A 6528-nucleotide genomic window follows, 5' to 3' on the forward strand; every position below is an offset into this window, starting at 1 on the left:
ATTCAGTGAAACTCATAATTGTTCTTATTTTCACCGGAAAGAATGTGGCTAGTGGAAATTCTGATTGGCTGGTAACTTTAGAAAGTTACCAGCCAAATTGGCTGGTGATCAAAAAAGTTAATTTAGAACCCTGCATACAAATAGGGCCAAAAAAATTACTGACGCAATCGGAATTTACATGTCATCTTCAATGCGCCCGTATTCACTCGTAAAGGAACCTGGTTTGTTTTGCTTTTCCCTCCGTTGTACCTAACTCGTACCGAACCGTAATGTCTAATGTATTAACCGAACCATGACTTCAGTGTACCGTTCCACCCCTACTAGGTACCCATGAACATGTCTTAATCTGCTAGACAAGTGGGTTCCACTTTGTTCTTTTGGTGAGCAATCTCACGTGCCCTACTTACCGGCGTCATGGAGCCGACCACCTAAATAGTTATTTAGCACTAGCGTTGCTACCTGCATAATATGACCTTTATTTAACCAGGTAAAATCAATTGAGAACCAATTCTCATTTACAATGATGACCTGTCCAAGAGGCAGTAGCACAGTCCACACAAGTGACACAAACAGCACAGATACAAAACAGTCTAACAAACACATGAGGAAAAGGCTAGACACATGGGTAAATGAATAAACACCATGTACCAAAATAAACAATAAAATAAATAATACAAATAAATAAAAAGAAAAAAGCAGATTACTGGATTTTCTTTATAAAAATGAGAGCGAGAGAGAGCGAGCAAGAGAGCGAGAGAGAGAGAGCAAGAGAGTGAGAGCGAGAGAAGCAAGGGCTGGTCAGCAAGTACAGCAGTCAACTATGATTTGTTGCAGCTTTAGTTTGAACATGTTGAGAGAGGTGAGAGCTGTTAGTTTGAGTGTGTTTACCTACCTAGGTGTACCTACAGCTGGCAGCTCAGTTTTTCTCCTAGATTCAGACCTAGCCCCAGTAAATTGTAGAGCTAGCTAACTACTACACTTCTGTAGTAGTGCAGTAACTACTACACCACCCAGAAATATTTTCAGGCTTCAACCAGTGCTGCTCAAGCAGAAAGACAGGGTCAGGGAGAGAAATAGATAGATTCGTTAGGCATTGAAAAGTAGGAGAGGAGGACAGCATCCAACATGCTGCTGTGAGAGAGCCAGCTGAAGCAACAGGTGAGGTGGACAAACAGATGTAGAAACAGGCAGGTAAGAAAGCAGGTCTCAGGATAAGGGGACTCATTTCTATTCTTCCGTTTCTGGCAGATAGGACTTGAATGGGGTGTGAATTTTGTATAGGGTGTTAAATGTGTGTATTTTGGGTTGGGCGTGTGAATCATTTTTGATTAATATTATTTAATATAATAAAGTTCTGTGTAACGAATTATTAACTAAGGAATTATTTTGAAGCCCCCCGTTCTGAAATGGAGCTTTGGAGAACAAACACCAGTATAGCAGCTATCGCATTTACTAGCAGGCATAATGTACTAGACAATGTCAATTTGACACTATGACACGTAATGCCATTGCATAGTTGAGGGGGGTCTGGGGGTTCTTCCCCATGAGATTGAGTGTCAGACACTTCATTTCCTACATTCAAATACTTAAAGCGAGCACACGGGAGTGTGCATGAGGTAAAACATTTTTGCATTCATTTGCGCGCCTATACTGTTTTTCAAGCTTTAAGTTTCAATTCATGTTTCCCGGGCTTTGTTAGGGACATGTCCCTAGCATCCCTACTAAATTCTATGCCGTTGCCGGTGTGTATTCTCTGCAATTAAGTTGTTCAAAAGTACAATTTCTGGTAAGTAATCTATGAATTGTTTGTAACCCTTTTAATCAGGGTTTAGGTCTGGACAGAGTATGGAAACTGCACTTGTGAGCAGAGGTGGGTAGAGTAGAAGACTGTACATGTAAAAGTTTTGTTACTTTAAAATAATAATGACTCAATTAGAAGTAAAAGTAGTACCCCAAATAATTGCTTGAGTAAGAGTACAAAAGTATACAGTGAAAAGAGCAGAATCTTAAAATGTTAATTAAAACAGCCTTTTTGTCATCTAAATCACTGCTTTGACAGTTTGTAAGAGCAAAGGGCAGTGTTTCCTCTATGTTGTAGAGGAAACACGGCTATGTTGTAGCCACGGCTACAACAACGCCACGGCTATGTAAGGCTGGGTGTCAAACCTGCCCCCACCTCTCATATGCTAAAGTCTGGAGTTTCCGGACGGTCTCAACTTGATGGCTCTCACACCCCATTCAAAATTTGGTCTGATTGGTTGGTCTTGTGTATAAAGGGAATTGTAATGCATTGTTCTTTGGATTCTTCATCTCCTGAGACCTTCTCCTCAGTTCTGGTTTGTCCAACTGTCCTACTCCTTGCTCACCTCTTTCTCCCTCTCTCTCTCTCTCTCTCTGATTTACAATGATCATGGTAGAGTAAGTAAGATTTAAAGCCTTCATTTTGTAACATGTTTGCCTTGTAATTGATTTCAGTCATTTGCAATGTTATTAAATGCGTATTTCATTTAACCGTACTTTGACCATTCTTGCTCTGATTTAACCCATAGAGTCAAATAACCTTAATCCTATTTGTATTGGCATTATTTGGTTCATGCTAATACACTATTCAGTTTCCCATCTTCCTTTAAACCATAGGGGAATTCGTTTTGGCTGTTTGGCCAATATTTAACCCCCTACAGCTATAACAACGCCACAACGCTGTAGTGAGGTCAACAAGACCACACAGAGCCAACATCTTGCCACACCTGAAGAGTGATTCAATCACATCAGACAAACCTAATCAGCCCTTGTGACCCCCTCAGTATGCTGATTACCCACCAAACGCCGATGCAAAGGAACCATAGAATTGGGGGGGGACCTCCCCAATCTACCTAATCAGCCCTCCTGCTTGCTTGCAAGCTTCAAAGGGCCTGCTTGAGACAACACGTCTCCAGCAACCATTTGCTATCCGTTTCGGCGGCGATTTGAACAAAGAACATACCTTGATCAGAACTTCTGAGGAAAGTTCTTGAGACTTCACCTTTACAGTGAAGAGTACAAGGTGGAGAATTATGAGAGGGATATTTGTGTCATGTTTGTTACCTTGTTTTAATGTTATGTTCACTGAAATCTTGATTCTAGTAACAACTCCTTCTTCCTGAAAGATAACCACGTCATTCTTGGTATCTACACAAAGCTATCATAATAAAACAAGCATTCAACTATATTTTGTAACTGTACCAAGATGTCCAGAACAATATTTGAACAATCGTATGAACCAGCCAGAGATCAGATCACACCTTTGGCAGGTGTGAAGGAAGGAGGGGGGAGTTGAGAACCCAGCTTTCCCCAATCAACATCTGATCCCAGACAGGCTCTCCCTCGAACTCTGAACTGTATAAAGCCCTAAGATGACCATCAATCTCTGACTCCAGCGAAAACCAACCATGGCATGAACGCCATCAGGATTGGCGTTCCAAAGGACGTCGCCAAGCTTCTCCTGAGATTCAACTTCATAGTGAACGCGTCACTATCTGGACGTTTCAACAGAAGAACCAAAAACGCAATTCTAATTGCGACTTCACTGAGATCCCGCAGACTCAGTCACATGACCCAGCGCAGCCGCGCTTTGACTTCAGATTCTTCAAATGGACATTTGGCGCAAACCGCCCTCAACCTCATTGATCAACCCCTGATCAAACGTAACTATGGCTAACGCTCTTTCCTCCTCGTCATGGCATTGGCGTGAGCTCTGTTTATGATTTGTAAGGATGTAATCATTGACTGTACAATTTCTGTCTTTCTTTAAGTTAGACCATTTCATTCTGATCATTGAAACCAATCTCTCATATCAAACCCATAATTTAACTTGTTCATAAGATCTGTTTACCTTACTTGAATAAATTCATTGTAAAGATATTTTGACGTGCGTGTTCACTGATGTTACGATTGGCTCTACACTTAGAAAGAATACATTCCTAAAGATGAGACTGATTATTACATATTAAATATAGGATTCCCTAATGTCCTAAACCAATATTAGGGTGGTGCCCCGAGACTTTATGTTAAATTAAGTATTTCTATCTTTAAACGAGCAAACCCCGCTACAACGCGGTATCAGAAATAGGGCTGTACAAAAAAAGGCAGCCTATCAGCAGTGATTGTTAGAGTGCATGTCGCAGAATAGCACGGACACGCGCTTCACACCGCAGTTGGGATTGCTTGTGTGCGTCCTTGAGAACTGTAAGTCGTATAACTTATGTTGTCAGTTCATTTAAGTTCATTTTAATTGCACTTCTGTGGTTCCATAGCGATTTCTGCCCTCGCTGACGTTTGTATTTTAGGTGCATCATTATGCTGAAGTAGTTTTAATTAATAAATAGTGGGTTTATTGTTATTATTTGCTACAGAATACTTAGCCTATCAAGATCAAATGAAGCAGACAGTGTACATGCCTTCGACTACCTTAATGGATTGGCTAGGCTACTGACCATTTTAGTCATTTAGCAGACGCTCTTATCCAGAGCGACTTACAGTAAGTACAGGGACATTCCCCCCGAAGCAAGTAGGGTGAAATGCCTTGCCCAAGGACACAACGTCAATTGACACGGCCAGGAATCGAACTGGGAACCTTCAGATTACTAGCCCGACTCCCTCACCGCTCAGCCATCTGACTCCCTTTTTACAATAAGTTGTTTCGTCAATTGTTAATTGGCAGCATTTATGCCATTTAGAAAACATACCAGGGCTGGACTGGGACAAAAAAATCGGCCCTGGCATTTTTGGCCCAGGCGGCCCATGCCCACCGTGACTGGTCAGACATATTCCCTGCAGACAGTCCTTAAAATATGCGTGCATTCTATAATATGAGTTGCCTAGTGTTCTTCGTTCATGTGATAGTTTTGGATCCTTCCAGAAGGGTCTCAAGACTTATCTGTTGATCTTACACTTAAATAATTAATTAATTCTTAGAGTTATGATTTGTATATTTATGGTATTAAAAATTATATACATATTGATATTTGATATTGTATTGTTATTATTACTATTTTGCCTAATATTGGCTTAGCAACTTTTAAAACTGTTTACTGTTCATTTTAATTATTGTAAGATTCATATTTTGTCACTTTTGACAAAAGTGTCTGCTAAATACAATACAGAAACACATACACAGCCTTCCTCCCTTCCTGAGTCCCTGTTAATTTGCCCACTCCTTACCACGTTGTCAACTAGGCTACTCTTTCTTCCATCTTTTCCTCACTCACTCCCATGGCCCTGTCATGGTCACTCTCCTCCTCCTCGGCTTCTTCCCTGACCCTGTCAGTATATTGTGGATCTCATCCTACCTGTCGGGAAGATCCTACCAGGTTTCCTGGGGAGGCAAACTGTCAGGCCCTCGCCAGCTCTCCACTGGTGTCCCACAGGGCTCCGTCCTTGGACCCCTCCTCTTCTCTCTGTACACCACCTCACTTGGACCAATCATCACCTCCCATGGCTTCTCCTACCACTGCTACGCTGACGACACGCAGCTGTACCTGTCGTTCCCCCCGACAGATCCGGGGATCTCAGCTAGGATTGAGGCCTGCCTCACAGACATCTCCGCCTGGATGACCGAGCACCACCTCCAGCTGAACCTCGCCAAAACATAACTTCTCATCATCCCGGCTAAACCCTCCATCTCCCACGATCTCTCAATCACCCTGGGATCTGCGACGGTGACCCCTTCATCCTCTGCCAGGAACCTTGGGGTTACCATGGACGACGAGCTCTCCCTCACGGCCCACATTGCTGCGGTCTCCCGGTCGTGTAGATTCACCCTCTACAACATCCGGAAGATCAGGAGATACCTGTCTGAGCACTCCACCCAGCTGCTAGTCCAAGCACTTGTCCTCTCCAAGTTGGACTATTGCAACTCGCTGCTCGCTGGTCTCCAAGCATGTGCAACCCGCCCTCTTCAGAGGATTCAGAACGCAGCGGCCCGCCTGGTCTACAATCTACCCAGACGCTCCCATGTTACCCCGCTCCTCATCTCTCTCCACTGGCTACCTATCATGGCCCGTATCAGATTCAAGACCCTGGCATTGACCTTCCGAGCAGTGAACGGGACTGCACCAGTCTACATAAAGTCTCTCCTGCAGCCCTACACCCCCACCCGTCACCTACGGTCTTCTTCAGACAACCGCCTGGTGGTCCCACCGCTCAAGACCGCCCGGTCCCAACACAAGCTCTTCTCCTGTCTGGCCCCCCAGTGGTGGAATCAACTCCCCACTTCCATCAGAGACACTGACTGTCTCTCCACCTTAAAGAAAAGGCTCAAGACGCACTTGTTCCGGGAGTACAACGGTACTTAGGAATGGTTCGCTTGACCCGATGTTAGTTTCCTCAAGGATCACAATGACTCTTGCTCAGAGACTTGTTGCTCTTGTGGTTAGTGGTAACTGACTTAAATTTTTGTACTCGCTGTGATATATTGTTTTATTATTGTTGCTTGCTTTTTTTCCACAGGTACACTTGCACTTATAGCAGTTCATGTTGTTTAATTGTAAC

Source organism: Osmerus eperlanus, chromosome 15, assembly GCF_963692335.1.
Source record: "Osmerus eperlanus chromosome 15, fOsmEpe2.1, whole genome shotgun sequence".
Classification (NCBI taxonomy): domain Eukaryota; kingdom Metazoa; phylum Chordata; class Actinopteri; order Osmeriformes; family Osmeridae; genus Osmerus; species Osmerus eperlanus.